Consider the following 23,828-nt stretch of genomic DNA (forward strand, 5'->3'; position numbering starts at 1 on the left):
CTGATTTGCTGTGGTTTAAATGCTGCCTCTCATGTAAAGAGGCCATCCCAGTCAGTGACGGACACCCAAAGTGCATTTACTGCTTATGTAAGGGGACTGTTGCCCCCTTACTAACATTCAGTGGGGGTGTTTTGGTTGCTAGCTCCCAGCACTAAAAGGGGAGGGATCGATGGCAAATCAGGACCCTGAGACTGACAGTCCCCAGGAACAATGGCAAGAGGCCAATGCTCCAGGTCAGCCTGATTGACAGGGCAGGCCGGCTAATCAGGAAGACAGAAGGCCAGGGTGGGTCCCGTCTTCCGTGTGAGCAGGAATGTGCCGGAGTCAGACGGAGTGGGGCCGAGCTAAGGAGAAAGCAGGGGCCCAAGCTGAGCTGGAGAGCAGAGCCGGGCCAGATCCAGAGGGGCCAGAGGCACAGCGCAGAGAGAGCAGACCCTGTGCTGGGAGCGGAGCTGCAGCCAGAGAGCCAGAGGCACAGCGCAGAGAGAGCAGACCCTGTGCTGGGAGCGGAGCTGCAGCCAGAGAGCCACAGGCACAGCGCAGAGAGAGCAGACCCTGTGCTGGGAGCAGCCAGAGAGAGCCAGAGAGACAGCAGAGAGAGAGCAGAGCCTGTGCTGGGAGCGGAGAGAGAGCCAGAGAGAGAGAGGAGCAGCCCAGTGGCAGCAGACCCTGTGCTGGGAGCGGAGCTGCAGCCAGAGAGCCAGAGGCACAGCCCAGAGAGAGAGCAGATCCTGTGCTGGGAGCAGAGCTGCAGCCAGAGAGCCACAGGCACAGCCCAGGGAGAGCAGATCCTGTGCTGGGAGCAGAGCTGCAGCCAGAGAGCTACAGGCACAGCCCAGGGAGAGCAGATCCTGTGCTGGGAGCAGAGCTGCAGCCAGAGAGCCAGGTGTAGTGAGCAACTGGGGCCAGCCAAGGGGGGACCTTGGGCAAAGAGCCCAGCACAGAAAGACACCCCCAGCCAAGGGTCCATGCAGGCCAGGCTGGGAGGGGGACCTTAACCTGCCGGGGGGCTGGCACTGGAAAGAAGGATCCCACCACCCAAAGCCCGGAGGTGTGTGGTCACCACCATTTCAAGTGTCCCACCCACAGCATCCCTGCAGCACAGCCAGGGCCTGAGAAGGAGGCCTGGGGCCTACAAGGAACAGACTGCAAAGTGCCTTGATGTCCAGAGCCACTGTTTGTAATGTTCCCTGCCACAGAGCAGGGTGATGTGTTTCCCTGTAACCGTTCCCATTTATTCTTATTCTTTTCTTCAAATTGATTGTTAAGTAAACAACTTGTATTTGCTTTAAATTGTCTGGAATAATCAGTGGGTCAGGGAGGTGCCCAGTGCAGAGAGGGTACCCCGGAGTGGGGACACCTTAGCCCCTGTCCTAGGTGGCCACAGCAGGGTTGGGGGTTGAGCCCCCCAGGAATCCTGGGCCCAGTCTTGTTGGGGCTACGAGAACTCTGCCAAACAGGAGAGTCCTCAAGGGCAGGGAGGCCTCTGGGTAAAGGAAGTGGGAGCGAGGACTCAGATCCTTTCGCTAGCCCACTTCACCGGGGTAGCACAGAAGCCAGGAAAGTTCCCCACAATAGCGGGACCATTCCCCCGCTTACACTTAGGCTAGCTGTGCATTTCGCAGAAGGGCAACTTCTCTCTAGCCATGAAATCTAGGCTTGAAAGAACCAAGAAGTCAAACTTTGACTCCTTATGATGGAGAGTTCCCTTTGCCCTGCTTCAGAACCAGTTTAGTACCCCCCTGGACATTGGTATCCGGGTGTTTCTAATGGCTCTTCCACCTTGGTGCAACATTCTCTAGGAAGGAGAAATCCTCACAGTCCTCCTCCAAATCTTCTCATAGGGACATGCATTTTAAAGAACTACTGTTAATGCACAGGGTGAGTAACATCTTCATTTCTAATGTGATGCAGAGGGCGTAGTGAAAACAATCTTGTTAAACCCATGATTTAAAGTTTCCAAAAGTAAAATAAACAGTTCTTGGATGAAGTGGATATACTGTAAAACCATCTCTTGAAGAACCACTTGGTTCCTTACCTGAAAATTGAACATGACAAGAGAAAAGGGAAATGATGAGGCGGTGGTTGTGTTTAAGAAGGAAAAAAAACAAATTTATGGACTATTGAGAAAATGAGAGACGCATGAAATGATCGCAGTTTGAAAAGGATGTCTCCTCTGGAGCTAAACAAATCTTAAATCAACTTTCAATGACATCCTATATTCTGCCTTTTTAATGAATGATTTGTATGCAACACTTCCAAGCAGGATGACAGCATTACAAGCTACTGAGTCCAACATAATAATTCTGCAGACACAGCAGGAAAAAGTTTACAATAACAAGTGAAGAGTAAAAGATCTTAGGATCCAGCTAGATCATTGGCCTTCCAGAGATCTTACTAATTCAGAGACCACTGGCCTCTTGAAAGCCACTGGCCTCATAGAAACCACCCAAGCAGCACCACCTATGACATTTGCTTATGGTACTATGTGGTCTGAACTATCACTTAGGTTTCACCCTTTTTTCTTTCAAACATATTGCTTTCTTTTAAAAGAAATTATATATATTAAATATGTACTGAACCACCAGAGACATATGGCTTGGGTATTTGCCTTCCTTCTGGATCTGCACCGCCCTCCAAGTGTATCAGACAGAGGTGACCTCGATATGGTATAATGTGCAATGAGAAGGATGAACCGAAGCACATTCTGTACTTTCTCTCTTTGTGAATAATGTGAAAATCAGTCAAAAGCAACCTGAAGACTTTTAAAAAGTGAATTGGCCTTTCAAGAGGCCAGTGGTCTCTGAATTAGTAAGATCTCTGGAAGGCCAATGATCTAGATTCTGTAAACTGTATACATGAGCCACGGCAAAGCGATGCCTGTAATTAAATCACATTCTAAGCCATTCGGGCATGAGTGCATATTGCAAATTTTAGAGTCCTTTCTCCTCCTTGTAATTCAAGCAATACTTATGGGAAGTATTACAAGTGACAGTTGTTCTATGTTTTCTGTACTGACATGACAGGTGAACAGCACCTGGAAAAGGGTTTTATGCAATGACAACAAAGCAATAGTATTGTTTCCTTTTTTGACCCAAGCCACTAGTCAGAATTCAGGGCTCTAGGGATGTTCCGTGTGGAAACTGAAATTGATGGAATCTGTTTTGTTGTTGGTGGTGGTGGTGGTTTTTATTCAATCTTGTTTATTTAAAAGAAATGCACTAAGTCCTGCTTCGATGCAGGAAGGATCAAGACCAAAAAGAGCAGTTTCTTAGCTTACAAACCTCTTTAGCCAATACCCAACCCAAACAGTTGTCTCTCTAGCTTTTTTCCAAGGTCATAAATCATGCTCACAGGCTACTACTTGGCTTTCTTGCTTTGTTGCCTTACTGTTCGTGTCTGTCCTCAGTTTCCTTCTCTCACACACCCATGTACAAAATAATACTCAGCAAAAAGCCCCTCTGCCCATGTAATCCAAAACTCCTCGGCCAGTTCTATTCTTTTAGGTGTGGCCCTTTAACTTTCTCACAACTATTTTCAGAGCATGCTCACACCACAGGTTTAACCCAGCTCATAACAATGTCTTCCCCAGCCCTTGTAGTGCCAATCCAGCAAGCTGACCTCTGATGCTTTACCTGTGAGTTACTACAGTACTACTGGATGATGGCCAAAGTAAATATCCTTTCCATGACACTGGTCACATTTGAGATTTCCACCTTCCCATAGAAAGAAGAGCTAGAGGGACTGTAAATATGAAACATACTTTGACTCTTCTTCCAGAATGTGTTGTATCAGAGAGAGAGAGAGAGAGAGAGAGAGAGAGAGAATCAGTCCACTCTCTTAACTGAAACTGCAACTTCCAGACCAGTGAGAGGGAGTAGTTAAGTCAAGAACATTGAGTCTGATTCTGATTTTACTTACATTAGTATACAGTAAATCAGGGGCAATTCCAGTGAAATAAAAGGATTTACACCAATGTAAAACTCATATAAGGGCCCAATTCTGCAAGATACTGAGCTTCTCTTATGAATTGTTGAGTGACCTGTACTCCCAATGACTACAGGAGATACTCAGCATCTTGCGGTACCCAGCCCTCAGTGGGAGAGCAGAATCAGACCCATTAACTGTGTGTAAGCCTGTCACTTTACTTTAGTGGGCCTAAACACCAAATTATAGCTCCCACATCTGTCATTGATCAGGGCAGCAAAACTTTAGAGAATTCTGAAATCCATCTGGAACCACAGTGAGTATAGTCTCTGGAGGCTAGTGCAAGAGGAACATATTAACTCTATTAGTGCTGATGGAAAAGTGGAAATTCCAGGCAGTTGTTACTAAATAAAATGAGGTACTGCATAGAAACCAGTAAATGCATAATTATTTTTATATAATTTTTTTTACCAGATCTATGCTTGTAAAGGTAAGTCCGAAAAGAGAATATGCAGGGATGCCTTCTTGTGTCCTTGAATGTGTTTCAAATTGAAGCAAGCTAAAGATTTTGGCGTGAATTTGCAAAGGGTGGACCCAACAGCAGAATTTGGCCTATTTTATCTTACTCTTTGAAAGACAGGAATTTTTATTCCTTACACAGATGCATTCTTCCAACAGATATTGGTTTCAGAAGGCTTCGTCTCATTGCCCTCTGTCCTACATGTTTTGGCTTGCATCTTGCAAAATGTATTCCTGTGACAAACCTGCTCCTTTGCCATTTATTTGTTTAAATGGGTTCAAAAGTTCTTAGCTTCCTGACAACATTTTTTCTTTTGTTTTACACCAATCAGTTAATTCTCTAACATGCCCCCCGTGTCTTCTGATCTTAGTTCCAGCTGGCTGAGGATATGAGCATCTTTATCACCAAGTTACAGCCAGCAGTGGGGAATGCTGGTGAGAAAGGAAAGGAAGAGGGGAGTTCATTCAAAATGGGGAGGAACAAGGTAAGGGCACTGGGGCAGATGGGGAAAGGACGGAGCTGCAGAGAATGGATACATTTTAAAAACAAACCAATGCAGAACCAACCAGACTGGTGCTTAACTTCCCCTTTGGTCACTTTGGGTATATTTACACTTCAAGCTAGGGGTGCAATTCAAAGAGCTGCACTCACTCTAGCTCTCATAGAGGTAGTGCGCTAAAATTAGAGTGTAGTCGTGTGAACACGAGAGGCAGGAGGGGCTAGCCGCCCCAAGTACGTGCCTAGGGTCTCAGATGGGGACAAACTTGGGGTGACCAGTCCATCCTGCATTCTATTTTGGAGTGCTGGCTCAATGAGAGCTGATGCAAGTTTGTCTGCTCAAGCTGGAAATGCAGCCCCAGCTCGAAGTGTGGACATGCCCTTTGAAGTGTATGTTACATCCTTTTCCCCATCTACTAATTGTAAGGTCTTCAGGGCAGGGCCCAGTCTTCATGCAGGTTTTCTTAAGTGCCTTGCACATTTTATGTATTATATAAATAACAACATATCAAAAGCCCTTATGAATTGCTGATTAAGAAGAGTAGGAGTCTGCATCCCAAATCGAAATGTTAAAGCCGGTTTCACAAAAAAGTTGTCCCTTTTTTCAATCCAAGTTTTTAACATCTTCAACAAGTCTGTTTCAATGAGCTTGATTTGGGCCTCACTTTCAGTGGATTGATGGAATTACTCTTGAGTTACTCCAATGTCCATTAAAGCAGAATCTAGCCTTATGACTCTGCAAAAGAAACAGATAATTAATCAAACAAAATTTACTCAATGTATTGAACAATATTGTTCAATATTTGCAGCATTTGGAGCCTGACATTTACATACTGAGAGCCTGATTCTCATCTGGAGTCAAATACTGTAGCTCCTTTCTCTTGCTGCAGAGGAGCTACACTAATTTATTCCAGCTGTGTGATCCAAGATTCCCAGATGTGTTCTCCACTAGATACGCATGGCAGTATGTGTCCTAAGTGAACGGGTAGTGCTGCCTTGCCCTCTCACCTCTGCCAGTGGCCCTTCCCAATCAGGGTCAAGGCACACACTGGGAGGACCATATGGGGAAGCGTGCACTGCTGCTGTCATTACTGTAGCTGTTGTGTGGATAAAGAGGGAAATCTATTTTCTTGTAACCCAGCACTAAAGTCAGTCAGAAGAAAACAGGACCATTTAACACACTATTGCATTTTGTGTGTAGTGGGACAAAGCAAATAAAGAGTTAAAGTGTGAATGCTTTTAAATAACTCATTTCACTGGCAGAACGTTTTTCCTTGCTGCTGGCTAAAGGGAAATGTGACTCCATCCACAGAAAGAGGGACAGGTCTGCCAGTAGAAAGTGTTTACTTTCAACTTCTATTTGTTTTGCTGCCACACAAGAAAGAGATGCACTATTTCTGAGAGGCACTGTACATTTCTCTTTTCCCATCAACTGAAAGTGCTACACTGACAAAGCAGGAAACTAAAGGGCTCTGTTTATCCATCGGGCAAGGAGAGAATGAGCAGCAGCAGCACAGCAAGCTTCTCTCCACCAACCACCTCTAAGGCTGAGTGGCTGTTTATGACAATACCATGTACCTAGGCCAAAATTCTCAAGCTCATGAGTCACCTACATCTATACTTAGGCACTGAAAGGAGTCACCAGACAGTGAAGGGAACTGAGCACCTACAGATACCAACTTTGGAATCATGTCACTTACTTAAATGCCTACCCACAGGATTTAGCCTAGCTAACACTAGGTTCCCACAACTAGTGGCAAACAGCCTTCTCGGAATTTTAAATCCAAATTCCAATCAGCAAAATTCATGCTCCGACTAACAAACAAGGTGTGCTGATCTGGAAGCAGGTCTCAATACAGGTGGCAGAAGATCAGTGACAGACAATTTGCTCTGTGGCTAGGACACCTGGCTACAGCCCCTTGCCACTTAGCAGAGAGTTGTTGGCTGATTTTTAAGAAGCCCATCTTAAGGCAGTTGGAGGCCTCTAGAAAAAAACAAAAAACAAAAAAAACAGTCCTTCCTAGATCTGCCTGCTCACACAGCAGTGGGCAGAAAGTATGTGTGTGCACATGCTCATATTATTCCTCCCTCGCGTTCTCCTGAATTAATGTTGGGTTGAGGTTGAACGTGGACAGTTTTAAATAGTATTAGAGAATTCAATATTTAAGTGCCATAGAAGCTTTATGGGTAAAAGACACAGTGTAGTGTTATTGTTGTTAACATGCTGTGATAGGAGATACTGCAGTACTTTCCTGTACGCTCTGACCTCCACTCCCAAGCAGTTCGGGAACATAGATTGATAGATTTTTAAAGCAGAAAGGACCAGAAGTCTGACGCCCTGCATTACACAAATCAAAGAACCTTTTTCAATAATTTCTGCCATTAGATAACATAGCTTTTAATATCCCAAGACTCTAAGTTCATTTGGCCCCTTTTCTTTAAGCCTCTACAGTTCTGGGATAGAAGGCCCTGTAAAATATATATGCAGATACAGGCATTTTACAACATGCTTGCCATGAAAGTAAACATTTTTAAGCCTTTGAGGAAGCACAAATAGGTTAGGATTATAATTCATTGTAATACCATGGCAAGGTGCAATTTCAAAGGCAAAGGGCCTTTATTTTGTAGTCAATAAAAAATTTAAAGGGATAAAAACCCAATTTTAGCGCTGCTGCTTTATAATCAATAAAATGTAGAATTTTTTATCTTATTAGAAGAGCTTGTCAGTTGCATTCAACCATTGTCAACAGCCTATTTGATCCATCAGTGAAACAAGTCATTACAAAGAACACAGCAATGCTGCTGCAGCTATTCACTGTGTTTTTAATGAGGAATGAAATTACTTCTATTCCATTTCAAGGTTTAACAGAACTTTTGTTGTACTCACTCACTGGCTCACAATAGAAGGCTGGGATTTAAAATAATTGCATGAGTCTAAATCGTTCTATTAATTAATTTCTTTTTTATGAATTATTATTTTATTGTATCTGTTCATGTTATTTAAATGTAGGCACCCTAGTGTGTTAGATGCAAAGGGATTCAGCCAAACATCTGGCTTGTGCAAGCCATGAGGTAATACATGGCTGCTCCGTGGTAAGCTAACCAAGGGAACCAGTGAGGATTTTGGAAGCTGCTCAGGGAAGGACGGCAGAGAAGATAGTCCGTGAATTTTCTGCCTCCCATAATTTTGTAACTGTTCTCATGATCCTGTTTCCTCTCCACAACCCGGGGTGTGAAGCCTGAAGGAGTACTACTGCCTAGTTAGTAGCTTGCATGAACCTTAAAGCACAGCCCAACTCTGCCATTAACTCTGAACTGGGGTTGGAAGCTAAACAGAAGAGCAGGACGTTCTTTGAAGGACTCCCTCCTAAACCAATATCAAAGCTAATGTTTGTTTGGGGGGGAAGGAGAAAGAATCCTTAGGCCACATGATTCCTATTGTTGTGACGTAACTAAACTCCAATAGAGCTGCCAGCCAAAAAGAGCCTGTTTAGCTCTCCAATCGCATTAAACCCCTTCCCCGACTCGCTCACTCTTCCCCCAGCTTTCCACAGTAAAATATCAGGGGGCTCAGCCTGATTGTCAGAAGTAGTGAGTGGGGTGGGCAGGTCTGTAACTCCACTCCTCAGGAAAAGGCAGTGGGAGCCACCACAGAAAACTGGAACTAGCATTATTTGGTTGTTACCCATGGATACCTCCCCCTAGGAGCTGGATTTGGGAGTATCCTCTATGACCTTTGGAACAGCTTCAGAGGCTATTTTGAGCTGGCTGGGACCCAGAATTGTCAACAATCTGAGTAGCCACTTGCAGTCCTGCTGTGAACTGATTATCACATCTAACAAAATAATTTGCTGGAACAAATAACACTTCAGGCTCTGTTGTTTCAGGTGAAACTTAGTCCTAGTAAGTATAAATCTATAATAACAGCAGCAGCATGATGAGTTTCCCAACAGCCAGGTTTAATTCAAATACATATTTCAGACCCTTGAGGGGACACTCATCTTTGTGCACTGGGATTTGGGGATTTACACACATAATTCCCATTAACACTAATAGGACTTACAGTATGCACAGAAATCCCCATGCATCAAGAGGACAATATATCCCTGAGGATAATAAATACATTTTTAATTCTGGGTTCTTGCAGATTCGTACTGCTAGTACATAACCCTGACATAAGAATTGTTTCTTTGCAGGAAACATACACATACTCTGACCTTCCCACAGCATAGGCACACACATACTTATGCTATGTAAATGTAAGAAGGATATAATTTCTCTCAACTAGCAGTGCAAGTTCAAGACAATTGCTGCTTGTAGTTTAAACTTATACAGTGTTCATTTTTTTTCAAGGATGAAATATTCTTTGTTTGCAAATACACCTTCTTTTCCATCTACCAGCCCTCTGACCCTGTAGAGCTTTTATCAAAGGATGACATTTGAGAAGGGAGCTTTACAGCTTGTGCCCTGACACAGTGTTTTAGTGCCACCTGCTGGAGAGCACTTAGAAAGCTAACTAATCTGAAGAAGTGGCACTAAAATCATCTCTCTCAGTCAGCCTAGGTGTAACAAAGACCCCAAATGAGGAGCAAAATATAAAATAGCCGAGGAATTGCTCAGATATCATGGTGGTGAGCTCAGTCTAAACGCCTAGGTAGAGAGATAGACGGATAAGATGGGAGCAAGGAATTACATAGGGATTTTTTTTTTTTGGGATAGCTACAAGATTCAACATCTCAACTGGTACAGTAATGAAGTGATAGATCCACAGGGTAGAGTAAATTTGGGCTTAATATGAGTGGCATTTTTCATAACATAGGTGTTAAACAGGTAAGACTCTGACATCTACCTTTAGATTCCCTTCCCCCTCTTCCCCACCCACCACCCCCAACTATTTCTCTGCATTTGCTGGGGGTGACTTCCTGGCATGAATCCCTGAAGCAGCTTTGTGCTGTACAGTCAGGGAGGTAAGGTCATTGGGAACATGAGGGTTGGCTGGCGGGGTATTGGGCTCTTGATCCTCGCAGAATTCACTGCTTGAGAGATTGGGGAAGTCACTGCTGAAGATATTGGAGGGTAAGTGTCCTTAGAGAGAGATTGGAGAGAGTTGGGAGCCTCACCCTACCTCACTCTGGCCCCAATTTAATGAAGCACTTGAGCAAGTCCCACTGACCTCAATGGAATTTAAGCTAGTACTTTAATTTAAACACGTGTTGCTCAGTCAGGGCCTCTAGAATTCAGTGGAGAAGTGTATTATGTTGCCTTACATTGCATTTATTCCTATTGCGCTTGTGGTCCATCGTGTTGGCGATTGAGCCTTCAGCACAAATCCCCACACAAATTACCTTTATAGTAAAGCGGTTTCTGGAGAACCCCGTGAGAACATGTCCAAATGGAATCTTTCCAGGGGCTTGATTCTCCTCTTACCAACAGAATTGTATTCAGAACTGACACTGGTGAAGTCAATGGATTTACACTGGTGTAAAGCTAGCCTGAGGGAAGAGTCAGGCCCAGGCTCCGTTCTTTATGCTTTCAACACTCATCAGTAAGAGTTAGACTGAGTCTTTGCTTGATGCCCTGAATATGAGATGGCATATAGATCCATCACCCTAAGAGGAGCCCCAGGAAGGAACTGTGATTCCAGAAAAGAAGTAATTAGTGTCACCTTTTACCCTGGTGCTCCACTGGCTAGCCCATTGTGGGGGCAAAGTCAAGGTTCTACACCTCCCTGCTTAGTTGGTCACATGATGTGGGGGAATAGAGGCCACACAGATTCCCTCCTCACGCACCCCACACATACACTCTGCTTAGAGATGACTTGCTGGGAGGCTGTGCAGGGGAAGGAGATCTGACTTACCTTATTTCCCTGCACTGCTGCATTAGTGTCATCCTGAGCCAAGAACTGCAATTCTTACTGTACCTATGAATTACCAAAGTGGACTTGTAATTGGCTGTTTAATGATGGTGTATCTAAGGAGGGCTGACTTGAACTCATCTAGCAAGGCAAGAAAAAATATAATTGGAACAAGCTCTGCTTAACCTAAAAGCCCTCTAGTCATTTAAATCCCACCTGAGGACCCACCTATCTCATAAAGAACTACAAGAAAGAGTGTCCCAAATTACACCAGAAATGAGCTTGGTCTACTATGTATTGTGGCTCCAGAAAAGAGGATTTTAAACACTGAATTTAATGGAGTTCTAATTATTTACACAAGCCGGGGATCTGGTCCTTTGTGTATTTCCTCATCTTCAAAGGGAAGAATGTTTGCTAATGAAGAGCTGCTATGTGCTGTGAGACACTAAAGGATCTGCTGGATCCTTCCATTCCTGTGAACTTTAGAACTGGAGGCTCTCTGCAGACAACACATTCCTTCCCAGGAGAGTGTTAGAGGTCATGCTGGGGACTGAGACGCTGCTTTGGCTGGAGGGCCTGATCCAAAGTCAAGGGGAATTTTTCAGTTGGCTTTGGATCAGGCTCTTAGAAAGCAAGTCGATTTCTACCTTGTTATTACCCAGGTGATCTGTACATCACTGTGTACAGAAAGTTAGAGGTTAACTAACTGTAAGGAACTTTCTGTGCCTTGTGCTTCCCTACCTGCTTCTCCAAAGGAATTGCACCAACAAGGGCCTCCTCCGTCAGAGCAAGTTACTCGCAGGCCCCTTTTTAAAAGGAGGCCAGGGAAGGGAACACATCCGCAATCTATAGATAAAGAGAATAATCCAGCTGGAATGTTGTAGACGGCTCATTTCAGTGGGTCAGAATCTATGTATGGAGGCAGCTCTGTGTGCGTGTATCTAACACTCCTGTGCGGGCTCTGGACAGCCTTGTGCTGGGGGAGGTGCTGTGTCAGGAGGCTCACACTGTCAGCTCTCCAGCCAGCACCTTATAAAATTATAATCCCCCTCTTCTGGTTTCTCCATTTATTTCTTGCTCCCCTCTTGGGGGTTTTCTGTATTTTTACTTCTGTTTTGTTTTGTCTCCTCTCTATCTGCTGCTGTTTTGTCTCCTCTCTATTCACTGCACTCATTCTCATTCTCATGCTCTCTCACTCTGTGTCAGTTTCACTGGCTCAGCTGCTCAGTGGCTCTTCCAAGTGACCATTTTGCCCAGGAAGGGGTGCTAGCAGGACAAGACACCATTCTTTGTACAGGGGCTGGGACTCAGGGACACTGGCTCATCCCACACAACACTGACAGAATATTTTGAATGAAAACTATTCCGTTGACATTCCAATATTCCCCTGCAGTTTCTGTATTGCCATCTCTCATGATATTTTATTTGGTGTTCTGTTTAAAGCTGCTGGAATCAAGTGAATGCAGGAGAACCTCAGTTTTCATTTTAAAAAAGTAAACTTCTAGCCCTTGTGGTTTTCAAGTCCCCACTAAAAGCTCAAAGATCAGAAGACAAATAAAAAGAAGCCAAAGTGTGTTATTTAAAATCTTCTTATTTTTAAGCCAATCCTGTGGTTTTGTGGGGACTGAGACATGATTTTTGAAGGCTTGAGGTTGGCAGACCTGCAGTTTTGAAGTTGTGAGTGCAACAGTGAGAAGCAGAAAGTGAAACTGACTATAAATATAAAGTGAACCTGACCTGCCTAGTTTCATTGTCCAAACTGAGGCCGCATCAAAGACAGGTAAGGATTTAAATTAATCATGATTTTCATATTGGCAATGATTTTTCAGCATGATTCAGAATCAAACACTTGCTTTTAACACACACACAAAAAAAGACCACTGAAAATATACGGACAAACCAACAACTGCCTATGAGAAATCAAACAGTCTGTCTGGGAATGAAGTCTGTATCTGTGAATGCTGTCGGGTCATCATGAAATAAAAAAAGCTTTACATTGCTGACCTCTGTTGAAAGCAAACTTTCAGCAGACCACTTTGACCTGTCTCTTGTCTACCTGTCAAAATAACTGTTTGCTCTTTCGCTGTGCCTAGAACAATTGCAGGGTAAGGGTTTATTTACTCTTTTGAGTCATATTCAAATCATTTACTTTTATAACTGTGCTAAGCTGTTCCAGGAGAATAAGGGCTGAAGATATAAACAGCGACCACAAACAAAGACAGCTAAAGAGAATGTACATTTTGAAACAACACAGGACTTAACTATTTTAGTGCATCAGGTCACGTAGCAATCTGCCATTAAAACTGAAGCACTCTATAATACCTACTACAGCATAAGGTATATTCTTTTTTGGTACACATAGTGAACTCCCATTAATGTTAATGGGATCCACACACAGAAACTGAGGTGAAAATACAGCCCTTATCCACTGTTTTTCATACAATCATGTAAGTCAGTGCTAGAAAAGACTTATTATCCCATCACCCTGCTCCAGTCTATGCAGCTACTTAATGTGATTTTGTTTCTGTGTACAGGCACCTTTAACATTTAGGTCTATGTTGTCTGCTGGAGGCAGCTGCCATTTTGTGTTCAGTTCCGATGTAATCTGTTACAAAGGTGACATATGCACCCACACTGAGATCTGAAATTACTGAGAGCCGGGTGGCTAAAAAAAACCCATCATCTTTGAAAACCACTGTGCTCTCCTGTGAAGACTTTTCTTGGTTCTATCTTGTTCTGTTGTTTTCCCTCAAACTAAAATAAGTAATTTAGACTGGAAATATATGGTTGCCCTAAAAGTATAAAATAGAATCTAACAGTGTTACCCCCCCCAATATACTTAATAATGTTTGGGCACAGTTTAGTACAGATATGGGCACAGTTAGAGTGTACACTTCCCTAGAGGTGCATTGTAATTTCCATTGGATTTAATCATGTTCACTTGTGATTCAGAAGTCAGATAATCCAAAACAGAATTTAGCCACAGAAATCTCCTTCTTGAAAGAAAAATCTTTAGATTTTCTTTTTCAATTGCCTTTGTGGCATTTCCGTACCAGGAATGTGTAGACAAAGTGAGCTTTTTGCAACCCATGTATGTGGAATGTGAGGTGGCAAGGGTTCCTTTCCAGCCAAGTACACATGCCCAGTGGCATTTCAGTCCTTCAAAGTAAATCAAACATTTGTGCATATCTTACCATTTGATCTATTCACAGCACAAGTATATGAAAAACTGCTAAATGTGTATACTCCACTTAAAATACAGTTGAGACAGATTTCACCAAAATCACATGCTCTCAAATGATTTTGCAATCCATTAGCAACTGCTACAGAACTTTGCTGCAAGATTTCAGATAGGGGTGCCCCAGAAAGGAGGAGGTCATGCCACAGTATGTAAGACCAGTGTGCCATTGAGACCACAGAGACCTGATGTTAATCAGTGTGCAGTCGTAAAAACAAAAAGAATGGTCCTGTCCTAAGAGGAAATGGTCAGTCCTAGCAACTGACCGGCTAGTGTGGGGAAGTTTACCTTGCTGCTGCCCATATGCAGAACAGTCCATTTTGTGGACTCTAGGACAACAAAGTACTGTGAGCAAAGGGGGTCAGCATGGAAAATGTGTATAATATGTGCTGTAGAATATCTTTCAGGAGAGGCACTGGACTGGGACTTGAGCAATCTGACTTCAGTTCCCAGCTCTGCCATGGACTTCCTATGTTAATCTAGGCAAGTCACTTAATTCCTGTGCAGCTCTGTTTTCCAGCTCCCTTTCCCCTGATCTGTATCTATCTTGTCCACTTCGACTGTATGTTCTTGGAGTCAGGGACTATAACTCCATGTTTGTACAGTGCCTAGGATAGAGGAGGGGGGCACTGATCTCCATTGTGGTGTTTAGACACACAAGAATTTAATCAAAATGTGATTGAAATATATGAGCAGAGTACAGAATGCATCTGAATGTACTTTAATCATCATGATAGGGAAAAAGGTCCTAAGGACACATACTCTAGACAGTCATCCTGAGCTGAACTGGTTTTGTTCTTATTGTACAAATTCTCTATTAATTATTGTAATAGAAATCAACAAAAGACAATTTAAGCAGCAAGAGAAAAAAACTAAATGTAAAATCATAATATACATTATGAATAGAGGCTACAAGTGCTATGAATAGAAAAGCAAAAACAGTACCATGCTCTGTAGCATTAGGAGCTAAGATGGTCAAGAAATTTGGTTTAGTTTTTGAGGCTGTCTACCCTTTACCCTGGGTAACCCATCCCATTGACTGATATTATTATCATACTCCCTTCTGGCAATCTCCTACCTCTTTATCCATGCGCCCTGCAGTTCTGCTACTGCTTTTATTTTGTCCTTTGTTTATAACTGCTCTGTCTTCAAGCTCTTCTTCTCTCAAGATCATTTATAAGAGGAGTCATCTCGATTTTATATTTTCAGATATATGGCTTGCTACCTTACAAAACATGTTTTTGATAGATTGTATCTCCTCCCTCCCCAGAGAGATCAAATGCTTAATATCAGAGGCCACAGCAGCTTTTGTTAAAACTAGCTTCACCTATTTGCCTTTTCATTCTTTTTGTCTGGCAGCCAAAGTTACCTTTTGTTTGTCAAGCCTTATTATGGATGCTCCGGTCATCAAAAATGTTATTTGTAATGAAAGGCATAAAAAAGATTATTTCTTCTAAATCACAATATTTTCCCCACTGTAGCTAACCATTCAAGCATCCATACCAAAGGCAATCATGAAACTGAGCTGGGAGAAATATCTGTTGAACAGACTTGTTATGTACATAGGAAAGCCTAGAGTCTCTCAATGTGTGCGTGCGCTTATGTGCGTATCTATCTATCTATCTATCTATCTATCTATCTATCTATCTATCTATCTATCATGCACCATGCCATACACTAAATGAGTGTAATTACTCTAGTGTAAAACTTGTGTAAATCAGATGAGAATCATGCCCCAGTTTTTGCAAGTGGTCTCAATCTAGCCTCTTGGGCTGTGATTCTGCAAACATTTAAGTTAACTTGGCTCCCGTGAGCACTTCCATTGAAGTTAAAGGGGACGAAAGTGGATGAAGTCATGTACATACTTCAGATCAAGATCAAGGCCTAAATTTACACCTTCCAATTTGAGTATACAATTTTTGTCTGCATATAATCTTGCATTTGTTTTTGTTTTTCCAATCAGGCATATTTGTACTATCGATGTTTGTTTACCCAGTTTTGTGTGTGTATAGTTAAATGTCATTTCTTGATGCAAATGCAGGGTTTTGCTCAAGTACAGAAATGGCGTGTGCAAATTTGCTGGTGCAACTTTATGGTCTGGTTTGAAAATTTGACCCCCTTAACTGCTCTTTAGCTTTCTAATCCAGTGGTTTTCAAATTTTCCTGGCAACAGGGTAAAGGCATAGTTATGGTGACTTGATGACACCTGGTCATGACCCCCCACTCAGAGCCAGCACTAGGCATAAGCAGACTAAGCAATTGCTTAGGTCCCCAAGCAGCTCAAGGGGGCCCCATATTCGCTTTTTTAGTATGTGTTGTTTGAGAGGGGGTCCCCCAAAATATTCCTACTTAGGGCCCCCAGTGGACTAACAGCATCCCTGCCCACACTTTGAAAACCCATATTCCTTTTTCTTTCTAGTTGATTTAAAATCACATAAACAGCAGGATGATGGGAAACTTTGTAACAGTTAATTCATTTTTGCACAGCCCCAACTCCCACAAGTAAAGAGAGCAAAAGAGCACATAGCATAAGCCACAGTTCACATGTCTATGCTACAGACCATGAAGACCATTGATTGATGTGGCATGAGTTTACTCTCCAGGACACAGCTGAGGTTATTGGTGGGACAGGGAGAAGAAGATTATGTTGCAGCTATTGGCATCATTCATGAATTGTTAATACAGAAGAGTGAAGTAATTCACTCCCTAGACAAGGCAATCAGTTCCTCTTTAAAAACACACAAGCATTCCCGCAAAAGAGTGAAAGAAGGTTTAAACTATGAGAATTGCTTTCAGATTAGACACCAATTAGCCCTGTTTTATATTTCGAAAATATCATTAATCACGCTAGACAGTGTTTGACAACTATTAACTAACAAAAAGATTCAGCTTCCACATATAGATAACTTTTATTAATGAATAAGAAGCTGGAAAAGTCACTCTTACTAGATACTTTTGCAAAAATGTATTGTTTAGACTTTTTTAGAATGTTCTGACGTGAGTTGAGAGACTTACTAGAAAACATTATTCTGTCTGTGTGTACACACACAGGCATGTGTAAAATGAATCGTTACCTTCCTCCTCCAGAAAATATTGGTGTAATAGTTTGCTCATTTGAATTTCAAGTCTTTTGTGTAAATTATAGCAGACACCAATCCCCAATGAAAACTGCTGCATTAGCCATTTTTGAGTTCCTCAAGGTTAAGACCAACTTTAACCCTGCTCCCATATTCCACCAAGCTTTCAAGTATACACTAAGGACCACCTTTAGTATTCACTTCCTTACTCCCTTTTCAGTACAGATCATAGGCACTCACTCTTTCAATATACTATCTTGTTAGCTGCAAAACAAATCACATGTAACTGAGCTTCAAAAAAACAAACTCCTCACTAATGACCAGAAACTACTGTACTTCCCATTGTCATTTGTAAATATAGGACAGAAAAAATCTCATCATCCCACTGTAACCTGTCTCCACATCACATAATTCCTCAAGGGCAGTCAAGTGACAGGGAAAGAATATTGAATATAATCCATAGATTGGAGGCAGTTACTCTCCACAGAGAGGCATAGATTGTCCTGTATCTTCTCCATCCAACACACTGAATAAAAAAAGACCACATGACTCAAAGGGCCAAACTGTGGTTCCATTGAAACCAATGGTAAAACCTACATGGCGTTCGATGGACCAGGAGCTGGTCCTTGCAACCTTCATTGGTAGATCTTTAAACACTTGTGAAAAGCCAAGTTGCAAAGGAATGTGCATTTTTCCCCAGCAAATACATTGCTATATCACAAATATGTATCAAAACTAATGTAGCAAGTGATTAAACTCTCTGCTGCATGATTGGAGGAAGCCAGAGATATTGGAACAGATTTAAGATTGGTGTAGGAACTTCAGCTTTCATTGGAGTTTAATGTTTGGGATTTTTTTATATAGCTACAAATAATATAATTACTGAAACTATTACCATATAACTGATAGTATTTTTATGTGAACTGTATTTTGAACCTTAACTCTTTTGTGCTTTGTCTCCTCCTGAGCTCTCTGTTCTGACTAGAGCTGTAAGAGTACACAATGGAAATAGTTTGGTATAAGTTTTGACTTTTTGACACTGGGCAAAAGTTATGTAGAGTGTGGTGTGATGCAGGAACAGGAACAAAGTGCTAGCAACCAAGAGATTTAGGTAATGGAGAGGAGCTTTGTTTTCACTCAATGATCCCACCGTCCAGAGGTGCCACTAGGGAAAGAAGTAGGAGATGAGGGACAATGGGAATGAGCTAGTGAGCAGTGGAGGAGATGGGCTGTAAAGGGGAAGGAAATGAGGAAGGAGAGCAGGAATGTAACAAAAGACATGGAGAGTGTGGACAAGGAATAGAGGAGGAGGAAGAGAAGACAATGAGACAAGAAGAATAATTAAAAAGAAAGGAGACTGGAGAAGGACAACAGAGAAAGAAAGAATGAAAGAGGAGGGCAAAAAGGGGTAGTGGAGAGAGGGAACTGAGTAATAATTGGGGAGGATGTAGTGAACAGAGCAATGAAAGTGAGAAAAAGGTATTGGGGGGAAATGGAGAGGGGAAAGGAATGGATGGAGAAAGGGAATGGGAAATGGGAATGGGAAAAAGGCCAGAAGAAAGTGGGAAAGTCTCTAATAAAAGGGAGAAAGAGAAAACTACATGAGAGAAGGAAAGTGGCAGATGGTTGGAGAAAAGGGAATAAAATAGGGGGAAAGGGAAATAAAAAGCAAGGAAAAACAGCTTTAAAGATTGGAAAATATATCGGATGTATTCAAGTTTCATATTGTAAATGCATCATGGGGATACTATCTGACACGACATCTGTGCAGATTTAGTAAATATATTAATGTAAATTAGCTGTGGCCCTTGGGCTCATGAGAACTGTGACTCTCAGCGCTGCAAAGGTTGTATACCACTGCACTAGAGAAATCCCTGCTGGAAGAATAAAGTGGAAGTTTGCTCAAAATCTATTTTGTGCCATCTTTACAGAGTTTGTAATGCTGGGTGCACTAGCCAAATCCTTTTGTGCTTGATGATGTAAGCCTTTCTGCTTAACGGCAGCTCATCGAAGGAATCTGTTGAAGACACAGCCAGCTCTCAGCAATGCCAATGTAATATTATCATCATTATGTGTACTTTGGTGGCCCCAACTGGGCTTGGAGCTCTATGGTCTAAATACTATACGTTCACATAGTGAGAGAAAACCCCTACCCCAGAGACCCTACAAGCTAAATAAACAAGACCCCTTGTCACAGACAGGGAACTGAGATACAGACTGATGGGGTGACTTGCCCAGAATCAAACCAGAAGTCCGTGACAGAGTTGGGAATTTCAACCAGTTCTCCTCAGTCCCTGGTGAGTACCTCAGCTACAAGACCATCCTTCCCCTTCCTGCAGTAGAGTTGTCAAAAGGAATCCAGAAATATTTCCTCATATCCCTTTATCTTAGCACACATCCATTGAGTAATATTGAACCCAAACATCTAACTATATTTCCAATTTATACATGTGCTCTGGTTAATAAATTCATGCTTACATGCCACTAAGCAGCTTGCATGTACTGGCCAGCAAGACCCACTTTCCTTGAAACAAAGCCATTGAAAGAAGGTCCAATAGTCAGCATAGACCTCTTTAAATTGTACTGAGAGCACAGGAGTAGCTAACTCCAAAAGCATTCGGCTTCTCTTCTCTTTGCATCTGCATCCATAAAATTAGTGTGCATCATACATTATGATTGCTGACAGTTATTTCCTAGTACTTCAGTGTTTTGTATGAAGCTTTGCTATTGGGGTTTTTTGTAATCACTCAGAAAAAGTGCTACCTGGACTCTCAGCTGCCCTTAATATGAATATTAAAATGATCTTAAATTGTAACTCAGTATGTTAAATTTATGCTCAGAGGCAACATTCTACCTTGTATGTCTCAGTCTAGCCACATGTCAACAGAATGAACAGTACTTTTTCCTCAGCAGTGCATCTGCGCAACAGTGCTGTAAAATTTAGTTCTTACACCTCTCATTTCCTTCTACAGCTTTCCTGAGTCTTATTCAAGTCATCCATCAACAGTTTAGTTCTTCTCAGATCAAGGGAATATATAACATTTGAAGTTGTCATTTTGATTGGCAGTAGAGATACCGTTAGGTGTTAAATAGTCTGAAATAAAGTAGGTCACATACATTTGCAGAATTTAGTTTGCTGAATACCTATGGAAATGTACATAGTGCATGTTGTGAATTTCTTTTGAGAAGACTGTTCCCACATTTAGCTTTACAATGAAGCGACAGATGGGAATACTCTTCTCTTCTCTTCTGACAAATGCACCGTTCTTACTTTCTTTGTTTGTTTCTTTGTTTCTTTCAGCAGGAATATATGGCTGATGTATCCTACTTTTTCTGTGATGTTAAGGCATGAAATGGGAAGTGAATATGAATGGAAGCAAGAGAATTGATGGGCCTGGATATAATCAGGGAAACAAAGGTGGACATTGGAGGCTCGCTTTGCCTATAGAAAAACTGATCACACAGCAAGCAGCTTTAATTTATGTAAATTGTATTCAGACATATAGTCCCATACTACCAGCAACAGTATTACTGCATTCCCATCTACATCTAGCTAGCTCATCTATCTGTCTACATGGTAATATGACTCTCATCACCATGGTATCTGATTTATGGGGCCAAATTAATCCCTTGCTTAACTCCATCTCTATAATTCCAATTTGTTGAGTTAGATGTGGAGCTAAGTGAATATGTAGCCAAACTGAAAAATCAGACAAAATTTTCATTTTGGGTCCACTCAAAATAGTATTTTTTGTTTGTTTTCTCATCAAAATAGCAATGAAATTTTATGTCAGGTCAAATGAAATATTTAGTTATTCCAAAAACTATTTTTGCCAGGGTTTTTTTGTTTCATTCTTAGGTGTTTTTTAATCTGTTTGAAATAAATCTTGATAAATTGCAAAACAAAACGTCATTTTGAAAAGAGAAGTTGACATACTGAAATGTTTCTTTTGCTATTTCCGTATACATAGAGGCCTAAATGGTATTTTCCAGTGAATAAACCTTGTGTCCAAAAATTTTTGCCCGACTCTAGTTAGGTGCAGAAATCAATGGGTAAAAATCTCTGGGCTGTGTTATTCTGGAGGGCCGACTGGATGGTGAGAATAGTCCCTTCTGACCTATGAATCTTTAGGCACTCTGTTTAAAAAAATAGTAGGGAAATATTTAAATATCTTTAATCAATTTTATTTAGTTTAATGGCAGCTATACAATGACCAGTAACAGCCTAAAGCATTCTCTTCTGAAACACATTTTTGTGTTGCAGACACTGCCTCTTTCACTCATTGTACTGAGGTCCCTTATTGCCCAGTATTGTACTAACTCTGTCTGGTCTACTGTAATGTGTTAACGCCCCCTTGCCCATTGTACTAGGTTAGCACCTCCTTGGCTATAATAAGTATGGAAAAAATTGAAGGTTTAACTCATCAAATGGAACTTTTCAGTGACTTATTAAAAGGACCCCTGCGGGATTACAGAATGCAGGTTTGCTGTCATCTAGCTAAAAGACCCCTTCATTTTTATGTGTGTAAAGACAGTTTCTCCTCCTGAAAGTCTTTGATTCTTCCCTGAATGAAATCAAGTGTTTTAAAACTTTTTGAGGCGCCCCAAAGGCTCGCTTCTGTACTACGGACTGTAAAGGGCTATAAAGCGCTCATGGAACCATCACATAGATGCTTTTCAATGTGCTCATAGAAATGAGCGTTCATTACTTACCGCACGCTTTTATAAAAACTGAATAAAATTGGGGAAAGAGGAAACTGTGAACTGTGTCCCTCTTGATCATGAATACTTCGGGGAAGAGGCTGTATAGAAAGCTGTCCCCAAGATTGCATGGTCTGTAGTGAGGTTAGTAGAAACTGTTGCTGAAGACTTCTTGCCTAATGACACAAGAAAGCTAAAGGAACATGGGATGAAATAGCTCCCCTGTTAACCTGCCGTATACATATACACTTTAAGTGCTGTTACCTCTTGTACTTTGAAAGCAAATAGCAATTTTAATTTGTAAGACGTGAGCCACTTGCTGTATATAGAGAGCACTCTGGTTTTTTTCCTGTATAGACTCTTTGGAGACCTATCTTCGCACCACAGGATAAAAATTATTCCCAGTGAAGTTACTTGTATCCTGCAGCAAGTGAATCAGGTCCTTGGACTATTTTCTAAAGTACACGTGCTGTTCTCTCACACTGTCTCAAGCACTCAGTCTCTCACTGTGTAGTGCTGAACTGTAGCTGCTTTCTGATTTTTAGAATCTATTTTGGACCTGAGAGTTAAGGAGGTGAACAGTGTAGCAAGTTTCCAGTGACCTGTTCATATGTTTTATTCAGATGCCAATAAAATAAGTGGAAATATGTGAAAAACAGTCAGAAATTCTTTTATTCAAATAATTTTAATTTGTTAACCTTAAATGCCAAGACCAGAACTGTAAACAAATTCACATGGAAATTTGGAGCAGTCTTTCCCCAGTTGTTGACAGGGCATGTGGAGGAGTCAAGGAGGGGACATCAACCCAAAGAGGATGGGGAAGGAGTAAAACCCCATTTGCCCTGGTCAGCGGAATGGTCTGAATACGCCAGGAAGAGACAGCGACACTATCCTAAAGGATAGTACAGACTGTGCTCCTCCTACCCATCCAGAAGCTCAGGGATGGATCAATCTCTCCCCATCTTTATCTGGACCGAGTAGATCCACCCATTCCTTATGTAAGTGCTTATCTGGTACAATCTAGTCATCCATGCAATAATGGAAACTACTAGAAGGGTCTGGAAGATCATGGAACAGCCTATTTAAGAGACAAGGGAAACATTTTTGGGGACACTTTCTTTTGGTGCTTCCACTGGAAGCAGCATTTGACTTTGTGCTTTCACCTCTTCCAGGTTACTTCACTTTTGACCAAAAGCCCAGTACAGTCACCAAAGCCAAATAAACCAAACTACAAAAGGAACCAAGTGTGAGGACCAGAGACAACCCTTGACCTGTCACCCCACGAGGCTATAGTGGATGATCATTAGGATTATCAGGTCCTGCTCACTCCTTCCCTTGATGTGCTTTTCTTTTCCCTCTTGACTATTCCCTTGTTGCAGTCTGTCTAACTAAATCCAAACATACATAAAACTGGACGGAACCTCCTGAGTGATTGAGTCCAGTCCCCTACTATCACAGTTAACGCTGTCATAGAATCCTGTTCATAACTGCAAAGCTCTATTTTAAAACATAGTTTTACCTCACTACTCCTATTGGAAAGTTGTTCCAGAACCTCACTTCTCTGGTGGTTAGAAGCCATCTAATTTTCAGTTTAAATTTATTCATAGTCATATTATAACCATTTGTTCTTGTGCTGACATTGTCCTTAAATAGCTCTTCCTCCCTGGTGTTTACGCCCCTGATGTAGTTACAAAGAGAATCAGATCCCCTCTCAGCCTATGTTTTGCTAAAGAAGCCAAGCCCTCTCTATTCCCCTGATTATCCTACTAGCCTTCATCTTTCTTGAACATGGCCCATGGTACTGATTCTTCATAAAGGGATTTCCAATAAAACATCATCTGTGGGAGAAATACACTGGCTTAGGATTGAAGATTTTGCAGGGCTTTAGAGCAAAATGAATGGCACCAGAGGCAAAGTGCTGGGCCCAGCAATGGCATAGTGATCTCAGAATGGAACTCTGGAATCTTCTCTCTCTGAACCCAAACAAAACTATACCAAGGGAATTTTCCCCAC

The 23,828-nt window shown here is 41.9% G+C and overlaps 1 long non-coding RNA gene across 1 annotated transcript; it reads left to right on the forward strand.

Moving 5' to 3' along the window:
• Positions 1-4,816: 4,816 nt before the first annotated feature.
• LOC120370897 lies at positions 4,817-21,209 on the forward strand. The gene is made up of 3 exons (XR_005584045.1): positions 4,817-4,931; positions 19,312-19,411; positions 20,416-21,209. It is a non-coding gene; the product is annotated as an uncharacterized LOC120370897 (long non-coding RNA).
• Positions 21,210-23,828: the final 2,619 nt, after the last annotated feature.

The sequence above is a fragment of the Mauremys reevesii genome, linkage group 8, assembly GCF_016161935.1.
Source record: "Mauremys reevesii isolate NIE-2019 linkage group 8, ASM1616193v1, whole genome shotgun sequence".
Lineage (NCBI taxonomy): Eukaryota > Metazoa > Chordata > Testudines > Geoemydidae > Mauremys > Mauremys reevesii.